At 48.2% G+C, this 12,537-nt stretch overlaps 1 protein-coding gene across 2 annotated transcripts in view; it reads right to left on the reverse strand.

The window, feature by feature from the left end:
* The window catches only part of LOC119176002 (uncharacterized), a 353,641-nt gene that overhangs the window by 220,811 nt on the left and 120,293 nt on the right, over positions 1-12,537 (reverse strand). The window lies entirely within an intron of this gene.

Raw genomic sequence — 12,537 nt, forward strand, 5'->3', positions numbered from 1 at the left:
CCCATCAAAAGCGTACACCGACCGTCAGCGTATGCACGAGTGATGCGCAAAATCACGTGATGACGTATACCTGTGGCGTCATCACGACGTCACATGTGACATCTTAACATCATCAAGACATCAATATGGTGTCATAATAAATAAAGAATGCAGGTTGTCGAGAACTAAGCTGACTAAATACACTAATCCGAGCACGCAGACACGACGACAATAATCCAAGTTAATCGCCACCGAAAAAGGCGCAGGGAAAACTACAGTAACGGCGACTTCCCTGACCTGCACACTGCAGAACATGCATGTTTACAGACGCTCTCCGCTCGTCTACCCAAAGGCGTCGACGAACATTAGCAATAATACGAGGCAAGCTCGGAGTCCTCCAGTATGCACACATGCGCACATGTACTCTCTTTCTCGCGCATAATTACTAGTCAACAAATGAAAAGAATGACGCATATTAGGCCACGCACGCCACCCACGCACACATTCCGCCCTTAAGCCAACAGACCGGGTGGCCCACATTGAACAATGCTTGTGCGCACGCTGTGGGATGAGAGAGGCCACAACAACGCATCCAAAACGCCTCTGTGACCACCGCGTTGCTTCCTCGCATACTTTATGCTTCGCGCGCAAACAGCGCCGAACGCGTGTTCCATGCAAGCGCCGTGACCTTTACGGTGCTCGCCGCCGCCTCCTCGGCGCGGCTGTCGGTTTCGTTGCACGCCGGACGCACACCATTCATCAGCTGCACGCCGGCCGAACACGGCTGTAAGGAAAGTAGTCGTCGCGTTGCCAATGAACACACAAGAAAGAATAGCAATCGAGAGAGCCGCTTCGTCTTCCGCCTCTTTCATTTGGTGGTCCCGGCTTGGCTCGGCTTGGCTCGGCTTGGATGTACGGTCCGAAGAGATTAGAGGGTGTCCAAAAGTACAGAGCTATGGAGCGAAAGTGCAGCGAGGAAGAGGTACATATCAGCAGAGCTGACAGTGCGATAGGCTCAATCGTTGACTGCTTCAGGGCTTCCCAACTGGATGCGTCTTTGTCTCGGTTTGATGAAACTTCGACCTTTGATTCTAGAGACGACCAATGGTTATTCGCGCCAGCAAGAGAGACCTTCCGCCAGGCGAGGTGGCCTGGTACGCGCCACGTTGCCGGACGGCTGCCGATATCCGTCTCGCTCTCTCGGCACGAGACAATGAATCACCGTCGCAATGCAAAACGACCTTGCTTCATTTGCCAGGCTTTCTGTAAGTGTGTGCGATTCGTTACCCAGTATGTGTTGCCACGCATCGCAACGGATGGGATTAGCGGTGCAGTAAATGTGGAGAGCTGTATGAAAAAGAGAGAGAGAGAGAGAATAATGAATATCAGCAGTCGTCCATGTTCGACAAGTTACGAAGATTCGTTATTGGTGTGTAAGCGCACGCGCATTCAAAACGACTGCTGTTCAATTTCATCGCGTTTTCATACGTATACGTCACCGATCGTTTCTGGATGAAAATGGCTGAGACAACACCACCAGATTCATCTTCGCTGACCTTCGCTCTTGGCGCGAGATCACAGCTTCCGTGTTAGGAGAGCATCTACTTCACGGTTTGTAAATTTAGGTCGAGTGGACTGCTGCGCGACCTTTTGTTGCCAATTCAAAAAAAAAAGAAACAAAGATGAGTGATGGATCCATGAATCGTGAAGCAAAATGTGTCTGCTATGCTGGGACCATATTCTTAGAGCATGTCGTCGCTGACAAACCTATTTTTCCGAGCCTTCATCCACGCAGAGCCTTTGAAGGAGGTGTTGAAGGCACTCGTGAACACGACCCCGCCAGTAACAATATCATTGTCCCACATTCTAAAGGGAACTCTCGCTAGATGTGCTACGGAATCTCTGCTTGAGGACAGGTGAACCAAGCTTGTCCCTTGAATTTGTTTCTGAAATTTCCTCGAACGCTTACATAGCTCATTTCCTCGTGCATTCGGAAGACGCGTAAACGAGAGCAATGTATGTTTGTTTGTTTGCTTTTCCTTCAAACCTACGACACGTACCCTTTCTGGGAAATTCTTGAAGAATGGGTAGTTGAAAATTTATAAGATTACTTGAAGAATGTCAGATGATTTTAAAAATAAAGGAACTAAATGAAATAAGCGTTGCTTTTTCCTTGCGTTTTGTCGGTGCGACAAACTTTTTTTTTCATCCACTGAATGCGTGGTGTTATTCCACGGTAGTATGACTGCCCATTGACATCTCCTTCCTACTTCCCTATATTTACGGGATTGTCCACAAAAGTTTTACATTACAGCTTTTTTAGTAAGGTAGTTGTGTGCGATGGTTCGTGGTTCATACTGACAGTAAACGAAAACTTGCTTACACGAAAAACTTACTAATGGAAAAAAGAACCAACAGATGGGACATGCGATGCTCTACATACCCACAAAAACTGTACTGAAAGGCCCTGCGAGTCATTTGTGGGGTAGGCAAGAGGCCCCGCCCCGCCTGGGTGATGACAAGGAATCCTTGACTCCTGGCGACTTCCACGGCCCGCTGGACAAGCCAAAGTTGATGTTTTTATTCTTCCTTCATTTTTCATATATTTTTTCTTCGTGCCCAAGATGATTTTGTGCAATTTTTGCTGATTGTCAAGCATGTTCGTCAATTTAGCTTATTTGATGAGTATTGATTTTCAGAAACCAATAACTCCGAGGGCAACCGATGTTCATGAAGTCCGCCTCTACCATCACGGAGATGAGCCAACATGATTCGCTGTCAATTCACTTCGATGCACTTCAGGTTGGATACAAGTGCTTGTTGCTGGACTATCCGGTTCATGTTACTGTACAGGCCACAAAGACAGGGCTGTTTTTGCGCGACAGAAAACGAGAGAAGGGGTCAAGAAAAATGCTGGGGGCATTCCACGAAAAAACACAAGCTTTTTCTTGTATCAGTGATAAACCAGTATCTCTTTCGCAGGCAGATAGCAAGTTCTTAGTTCGTGGGTTGCGATTAGGGTTGTGTGGCTAAGGTAATCAGCTGCTGACCCGCAGGTTGCGGGATCGAATCCCGGCTGCGGCGGCTGAATTTCCGATGGAGGAGAAAATATTGTAGGCCCATGTGCTCAGATTTGTGTGCATGTTAAAGAACCCCAGGTGGTCGAAATTTCAGGAGCCCTCCACTACGGCGTTCCTCATAATCATATCGTAGTTTTAGGACGTTAAAACCTCACATATCGAATTAGGGTTGTTTGCAATCGATGTGTCCCTAGCTTGCTGCGAATATCTGTACCTATAAAATTTGATGCAGGATATTATGAATGAACGGTCAAAAGTTCGCACTCTCCTTCACCCCTTCCCCTCCCCCCCCCCCTTTTTTTTGTCGCACAAAAACAGCCATATCTTTGTGGCCTGTACAGGATCGGGTTGGATAGGCCGGCGCACTTTGGGTCGGACATCTGCCGCGTGCAAGGTTCGACTAAACTTCCCTATGGTCGCCTGTGACACTGAGAAGGTTCAAATTACGGGGATTCGCAGTTCGCTACCCACACGTTTCACGACGATTTCGACAGCCACTGGAGGACACGAGCAATAACGAAGCGATCAAGGAACGCCGTTCATCATAGCCCACTGAAATGAGAAGGTGGCTTTGTTGCAGAGCGCAGAGGCGTTGGGTGAAAGCAGCAGCCTGCGTTGCCGCCAGTGGGGGTTTGGGAGGATTGCATGACTAGCATTGTAAGGATGGAGGGACGCGCATGCACCGACAGGCAATACGTGTTCAAGGCAGTAGCTGCGCGATGCCAGACGGTGTTTCACACCAACGCATTTTCAACAAGAATTTGCTTCCGCGTGCTGCAAGTAAAATCTGGAAGCAGCACTACGCCTCGTAGCGGAAAGACTGGACATTCACCCAGCCCCCGGCGTAAGGCCCAACGAGACGTGCATCTCAGCGCGGAGGCGTGTAGGGTTGCTTTTGCGGTTACAACTGCACAGCTCCCACGTTTCTTTTCTTTCTGTCGTTTTGTTTGTTGTCCTGAGGGTTAGATGCATGCAGAAAGCGGCGGATGCTTAGAAAACATCAGCAGATACATTTCGCTCGCGTTGTGACTAGCCAGTACAAATTACACGTGTAGCCCGGGAAACCTACAATCTTCCGTATTTGACTTCACGAATGGCCGAAACCCGTATTCTACTTACGTCTGTCCCTAACCAACTGAAGGCGAGCTCTGGATGGCCTAACCTGTAACTAACGAGTTGTTTTTGTGCTGCCAACTCCGGTAGCAGCCACGTTATGTCGTTGATAGTATAAGCATAACGTGCGCTCAAGAAGTGGGTGGGTAAGGGATGTCATCTACCCTTCACCACCATATTCGAAAAGGGACACTGTCTGCCCCATACCTTCACTCAAGCTGCCCTATCTTTTTTTTTTAAGTACAGGGTTATAGGTACGCAGGTTTTTGATTGTAATGGTGGCCGAGAGCCGCCGGTGGTGCATTACAAGAGGTGTTTCCTTTTAGCATTTACTCTAGGGCAGCCGGGAGACGAAAACAGGCCGCTGTAAAAAGCCCGTCATCTCTTCATTTTTTTTCTTGTCATTCATCGTGAACCTTTCTTTTTTTTTTCTATGGTAAGACCAACGAGATGAGAGGGGGTATGAAAGGGCATCCTTATAATAAAGACTTCGATTGAGGAGCACGTTAAAGACCTCCCAAGTGGTAAAAACTGAGTTGAGTTTATCCGACGTGATTAGATGGAAAAGCACTTCATAACTTATATCTTCCACACATGAGCCAATCGAGAGCTTATTCATCACGCCAGGTGAACAGACTGCTGACGTCACGAATCACGCCGAAAAGACGGAAAACGCAAAACGAAAGTAGCGTGCTAGTTGTTTTGCATATTGCCGACGTTGTCTAGGGGCTCATTGGGAAGCTCTCTCTGTGACGTCACTTGCAAGCTGTTAATCACCCCTCACGTGTGGCTAAAGAATACGCGTGACCGAAACGTGGGCGTGAGAGAAGTCTCGGGAGAGGGCGGGTAGCCGGAAGTCTCGCGGGGTCGCTTCGCTTCTATGTCTTCCAGGCGCTGCCGACTCTGCACCCATGCAGCGCGGACAAATCGCGGGGGTGAAGTCAGGTGGGATTGGGGGGTGATATATCGAGTCTGCCGTATAACTCCCGGTTTGGTCAGCTACATCGTTAGTACGTGCTCCCCCTATTCGATGGCCTCCTGGTTCTCCTGCTTACCGGCGTATAAGTTCTAAGGGATCTGCGGAAACGCGCCTGACTGCACCTCGTTCCGCCGACGTCCCCAGTGATTGCGTGCCATTTGATTGGGCTCAATCGTAATTGAGTGTGCGCACTGTTTTGGTCTATGAAGCGTTCGTCTCGGCACCGGTCCCGGTGTGTCCACCCATTGTGCTACACAGTTCAGACTCAGATTCCTTTATTTCCGCATTGATCTTGAAACAAACAGACTAGGAGCAAATAGGCGCTATTATAGCGGCTCGACGAAGGCCCCCGACCTGGCAGAACGGGCAGCCGTTCCATAGGGGCAGGGGCCTTCCTTTGTTTACAACTACACGGGACGTAAACCATGGAAGTTCTTAATCACGTCGTTTCTTCACTTAAGCAGTTCATTCGTCAATGCTGGGCAAAAAAAAAAAAAAACGTGCCTAGTCAATAAATCACGAAAGGAAAAAGTTGCTATACCGGACGACCGGAAGTCAGGTCGGCATCGCCACCCGAATCTCCCCGCGAAGCCCGGCCAGGGGCACCTGGTGCCACGTCCTCTGCGCTGAGCACTTTGCTTCGCACGCAACACCGCCGTCCACACACGCACCCACAAGTCACGGAGCCTTTGGCTTTGCACGTTCTCTTTTCTCTTTCGCCTCGAGGGGTCACGGAGCAGCGCTCGTTCTTCGCTGCGCATCCAGGACCCGACAAGCGGGTTATGCACCCAGCCAACGGGCGGCTGATGCCCTCCCGCCAACAGGACGTTGTACCAATGCGCCTGCGACGACGTTATACGCTGCCCCCGAGACTCGGATCGAAAACACAAGCGGCAGCTTCCAAGACACGTGGGCTCATGCAGCGAGTTGTACAACTTCCACCCGAACTGCTGCTGCACCCCTGACAGCACTTTACAGAGTTCGCTATAGTTTTGGTTTTGCTTCGCATGTGGTCCAATGCCCCCTCGCGCTTGCTACAGACGGAGAGCTAGAATGAGGCTCGTAAACGATGTTACTCTCCCTCCGGTGCACGAAAGAGAAAGTCGAGCTTCTTTAGCGAGTTTTCACTGAGTCGTGCGTGTCTGTGCTGCCACGAGGTCGTGAAGACGCACGCGCCTGTGGCGTGGTGGTATGAGCACAGCGAGCGTGAGTCTTTTCGAGTCCTTATCTTTTCTTTTTTTTTTTTCCTCAAATCTGCGCTTGTTATCAGGCACAGTGCCCCTTCTCTTGTTTTTTTTTTTTTACTCCACTTTTTTAGGCACCTCAAACTCTGGCATTTCCCCCCCACTTGTGATTTTTCTTTCTCGCCCACTTACACTTAGGGCTGCTTATTTATCTAAACGCACTGCACGACTCAACCTTTATTCGTGCGCAATTTTCACGTTTCCTTTCTTCTAAGCGTCAAAGCACCATGGAAAGCTGCACTTTCTTCGCCGAGTGGAGAAAGTTGCAGGTGAAATAATGCACGCTCGGGACCATGAACTGCCGGGCAAGTGGATATGAAGCGCTTGGAGACACACGTCATCCTGAGATGCATCTGAGGGCGATATTAATTCCACGTTCACCGCATGTGACATGGTAGGTACTCTAAACGTGAAATTGGCATCGCCCCAGTGTTTCGAATAAATTCCGGAATTACGTTCTGACGTACCGAATGCACCCCGAAGCGACACAGATCGGCGGCCGGAGATCAGTGTTATGTTAGGACTCTACAAAAGCAACTTGTCGCCTATACTTCATTGTTTCAGGAATCCAGCCCTGGCAGTGCAGCTGAGAGAGCCGAAGCGAGATCGCAGTCTGCCGTCACACGTCGCAGGTGTTGAAACGGCCACGCTGAGACACGAAAAAGCGGCGCCTATGTCTACGACTTCGTTAGATAGCAGCTCAGGAAAGCGATGTGTAGTGTTTCCTGTGTGTAGCGCTGTAACTATAGTGAAATATATGTTAATATATGTTAGTTCATGCTAGTGACGCCTTTTTGTTCTTTTCCTTTGTTACGGCAACCAATACAGGCAATGGAAGAGGTGGGGCGGGGGGGGGGGGGGGGCGACGGAGGGGGCTTCGCTTTTTTCGCTCACGCTATCAAGTGGTACAATGCTCCGAGTCACGCAATGCTCCTTTATTGCAATCCTTCAGTCAAACAAAACCTCACCCGATATCATTACGCCGTAGCCACCCCGAAGGAAGACTGGGTGCTCCGGCAGTCGGTCAAGAGTTTAAAAAAAGAGTTTGTTACGAAAACAGGATTTCAGAACAAAGCCCACATGTGCATGTCATTACCTTATATGCGCGATGGTCCCGACATTCCCACACAACCAGGACATCTCAGAGTAAACAGGCGTGCCACGCGCCATGCGATGTCAGAGCGCACAGCGGGTGTTGTCTTTCTCAATTGTTACGCACGCTTAATTTGCCTCGTTACGTAACCCAGGGAAATGTTTGCGACAACGCGTAGCTCGATCGCAAAGTGTCGCACTAGCGCGGGGGAAGGGGTCGAGGGACAGGTCACTGGAGCAGGAAGTGGATGCAGCTTATACCTCCCACGCAAAAAAATAAATAACAAGGAAGAAAACTATGTTAACAGCGAGAGACAAGCACAGCATGGGGCACGTCCACTCGTTGTGACACCGGACTAGCCGTCCAAATCGGCCTGTCATGCGGGTATTCCGATTTCGTCTAAACAAGGTTGCGAGGAGAAAGAAAGAAAGAAAGAAAGAAAGAAAGAAGAAAGAAAGAAAGAAAGAAAGAAAGAAAGAAAGAAAGAAAGAAAGAAAGAAAGAAAGAAAGAAAGAAAGAAAGAAAGAAAGAAAGAAAGAAAGAAAGAAACGCACCGTGTCTTGACACAACAAGTTGTCCAGAGTGTGGCGAGAGCGAGCACGAGTCGCGGCCGCGCGTTGACATTCAGGACGCGTGCCAAGCGAGGGGCATTGTAAGGAACAGCCCGCGTATGAAAAGCTTGCAACACCTTCAGGCAACATTAATGCTTTTCGACTAAACAATGAATTGCCACAATACTTTAAGCGCCGAGCAACTGAGGAACAGTCAACCAAGTTGAAAGGTTTCTGCGGGGAAGTACAATTCCCCATTGTTCAGTTGCTTTGAGTTATCTTCAAAGAAAAAAGACACACTCCTCCGGCATTACGAGACACCTCTCTCTGGATTTTAGTCCCTTCTATTGAAACATTGTGTCGAAATTCGATCGGTGTTCAAAAGTATAGGACTGAGCGAGGAAGGGCACATTACAGGCCTTCTGTCGCCACATTCGAGTCAGAGATGTCTAGGACCGCATCATATACAGGCTTGTTAAATGTTGTTTAAGGTCACAACAAATTACCAGAGACAGAATAAAAAGAAAGCGTTCCCAGTTCATTTCGGCCACCTGCCCCTGCGTAGGGGCGGCCCGCAGTGTGTTCAGACATGCTCTGCAGGACGTCAATAATTTGCCACACCATTATACCATACCTGGCATCCTTTAACGTGCATGCATCTAAATACATTGTATACAAATGTGTATTCACAACGATCCCGCAGAAATTCGTTTGCCATAACCGGGAATTTATCCCGAGACTTTGTGCTAATTAGGCAGCAGAAAGTCAGATTCATTTAAACATCGAGGTGGGTAAGTGGTGCCAATGCTTCTATACAAGTAGACTTGCCGATGAGCTCCTACGTCAACCCGTGTAAAATTTTGCACACATAACGATTAACGTAGTTATAACGAACAACACTTACGTGGCGAATAATTGATTATAACGAAATAAATATGATCAATGAACAACTAGCTGCCTACCACACTCCCTTTAAGCGATCTTTATTTTGATAACGACCCCACAAATATGGAAGCCGCCACAATATCAGCCGCAATAACGGAGGAATACTTGACTCATGCACGCTTCAATACCCGAAAGGTAGTATTGAAAGCAAAATAAGTACTGAAGGACCGGGACCCGCTCGCTGGATTTCGTGCTGACCGGTTGTGCCCTCGCGATCTCCGACGACAGTGAAGCTCTGACCTACTGGGCCATTTTCTGATGCCGATCTCCGACGACAGCGCAGCTCTGGCTGACTGGACTCACCCTATCTGCTGACGCCGACAAGAGTTGTCGTCGAGTCGTGCCCCGTCCTCGGACTCCTGCGACCGGGTCCATCTTTCCTATCTCCTCTTTACTTCCGTCGCTCGCTGTGCCTGCGCCTCACTCTCTCCTTCCTTTTTGTATATATGCCTTTTCATCCTATCCTTTTAATCCCTCCTTGCCCCCATCCTTCGTGAGCTACTGTTGAGGTGTCGCACCTGATGCAGACACTTGCGGGGTTCACTTCTCTTTTCTTTTCTCTTTAGTAACAACATAAGAAAGAAGAACAAACTACTGAAGGACCAGTTCCGAGCACCTTCAGAAAGTTGCGGTGCGGCCATTGAATGAAAAGAAAAATGATGTTTGAAGTGCCAAAATCTGACAGATAATGAATATCTCAGTGTGTTTGACGCCTTTAATAATAAGTTTTGTAACAAGCAGCTTTGCGCGAGAGGTAATTTGTTGGTGCAGAGTGTTGTACTAAGTGTTGTACTAAGAATACTTAAAGTGTTGTACTAAGAATATTAGATATAACGAGCTAATTTACAACCCCGACACTGCTTTTTTCTTTAAAACGAGGTTTCACATTACGTGAATTTGCCTAAGCCCTTATCATCTGCCTTACTTTTCTTTAAAACTTCAATGCGGATATACAGGGTGTCCCACATAACTTTAGCAGCAAAGAATTTGAAAGTGAAAGGCACTTAGGAGGTGACTTGAACCAAACGCATACTACTCGCACTAACCTGTAGGTGTTCAGGCTGTTTTCTATTTCTCCCCATACTAATTATGTAAAAATTCTTAATTACCTATTTCTTTTTTTTTATGGGCTAGAAACCCGAAAAATGAACACTGAGATGTAGAGCACTTTCAGAAACTACCAACTAAATTGTTTTCTGTGCGATACGTCTGGCGCTGTTATTTTTTTCCACGTTGTAAAAAAAAAGCCCGCGAAACGTGAAAGGAAGCCGTGTGACGTACCGCGAACGCACTGCTATAGTGCTGCTATAGGCTTTCTTTACAACTCGGAAACATAACAGCGCTACACGTATCGTACAGGCAACAATTTTATCGGTGGTTTCTGAAAGTGCTCTACATCTCAGTGTTCATATTTTAAGGGTCCAGCCCGTAATTAAAATTATGTAATTAAATTATTATTTATTTGTATTGGGAGAAATGAAAATAGCCTGAGTACCTTGGGCGAGTAGTACGAGTTTGGTTTGATTAGCCGCTGAAGTGTCTTTCATCTACAAATTCTTGGCTCAGGTTATATAGGACACCCCGTATATCTCTCTCGCTTTTTGTAACACCCCTCGCCTTCTACCCCGCCATCCTAAAATTTCATTAGAATTTGCAGCATAGATGTGTTCAAACCGGTACCCCTCAAAGTTGGTGCAGCCCCGTTGCGGTGGTTTAGTGGCTAAGGTACTCGGCTGCTGACCCGAAGGTCGCGGAATTAAATCCCGACTGCAGCGGCTGCGTTACCGACAGAGGCGGAAATGCGGTAGGCTCGTGTGCTCAGATTTGGGTGCACGTTAAAGAACCCTAGGTGGTCGAAATTTCCGGAGCCCTCCACTACGGTGTCTCTCATAATCACATGGTGGTTTTGGTACGTTAAACCCCAAATTACGGCATACGGCACAATTTACAGCGTACGGCATGATTCGTGTCATGATTATGACATGTCACGATTATCATGTTTGCGTCTGGAATTTGTGTTCGTTGTCCATTCACATGACATAATGCCGGATTTGGTGTATGTGAAGCCAGCGATATGGCCGCGAGCGTGGTATGAGCGTAGCATGTAAACTGATGTTTTGATTGATATGATTGATATGTAAGGTTTAACGTCCCAAACCTACCATATGATTATGAGAAACGCCGTAATGGAGGGCTCCGGAAATTTAGACCACCTGGGGTTCTTTAACGTGCACCCAAATCTGAGCACACGGGCCTACACCATTCCCACCTCCATCGGAAATGCAGCCGCCGCAGCCGCGATTCGATCCCGCAACCTGTGGGTCGGCAGCCGAGTCATTAGCCACTACACCACCGCGGCGGGGCATGTACTGATGTTTCACATGACACGCATGTTATGATTATCATGTTTGGACGTGTCACTTACCTTCGTCGTCCGTTCGCGTTACATAAAACCAAATTTGGTGAGCGTGGCGTATAGTCATGATTTACATGACATGAATGCCATCATTTCAGCATTAGGGCCTGTAACTTATATTCGCCATGCAGTCATGTCATACCACACCAATTCTGCAGTATGTCATGCGAACGAAACCACCGCAAGGGCAGCGAAACCATGTCATGTAAATCATGACATTTATGACATACATGTCATGATTTTCATGTTATGCCTAGTCACTTGTGCTCGTCATACAGTCATGGTATGCCAAACCAATTTCGGTGTGGATCCCATTCTGAAACAGCCAGGAGAGCTAAATGTCATAGGTAGATAGATAGACAAATAGATACGGTCAAAGTCGCCAGAGTTCACTAAGAAATGCTTGGCATTTCATACAAACGAATGAACAAAAAAACACAATATCATGGTGACGGGGAACATGCAGAAAAAGAAGAATAGAGGACCAGCGCTGCTCTTCGTGTGTGCATCTGCGCATACTTCACATCGCTAGATAGCCCACCTCCCCCCACCTTCACTCCTATAAGGAGGGCCAGACCATCGGGTTGATCTCGCGAAACCAATACCGTGACTTGTTCGCGCACATCTTCATCACCACCTCTCAAAAAAAAAAATAAAAGCGAAGATAGAAGAATCCAGAGAAAAGAACAGCGATGCTGGCCACGACAATGACATCTAGCCAAAGATCCCACCAATGTTCGAACAACACCGTCGGAGGGCAATTCACGAATAGAATTGCATATCAGCAGGGTGCGGCGGCGGCGACTGACAGCTGCCAACAAGAGGTGCCCGCTCGTGCAGCCACCAACGGCGAAGAGCGATGCGCGGTCTGTCGGATCGTGATGACCTTGAACCCTCCCCAAGTGCCACCACCTTCATCTTCTTCCTCGTGCTCGGCTGAGCTGGGCTTAGCTACGGCCACGGCGCTTTGCAAAGGCAGCGTCGTGCTCCGCGGAACAAAGGCACGCGTTCCTATCGCGCCACTGGCATCATCACCCTTGCCCCCCTTTCATCCGCTCTCTGTCTTCTCGGGATAACGTCGCGAGAAGAGATTGTCGCCCTTTGTACTCGGGTTGTGTCACACGCGTCAACGACACG

Source organism: Rhipicephalus microplus, chromosome 3, assembly GCF_043290135.1.
Source record: "Rhipicephalus microplus isolate Deutch F79 chromosome 3, USDA_Rmic, whole genome shotgun sequence".
Lineage (NCBI taxonomy): Eukaryota > Metazoa > Arthropoda > Arachnida > Ixodida > Ixodidae > Rhipicephalus > Rhipicephalus microplus.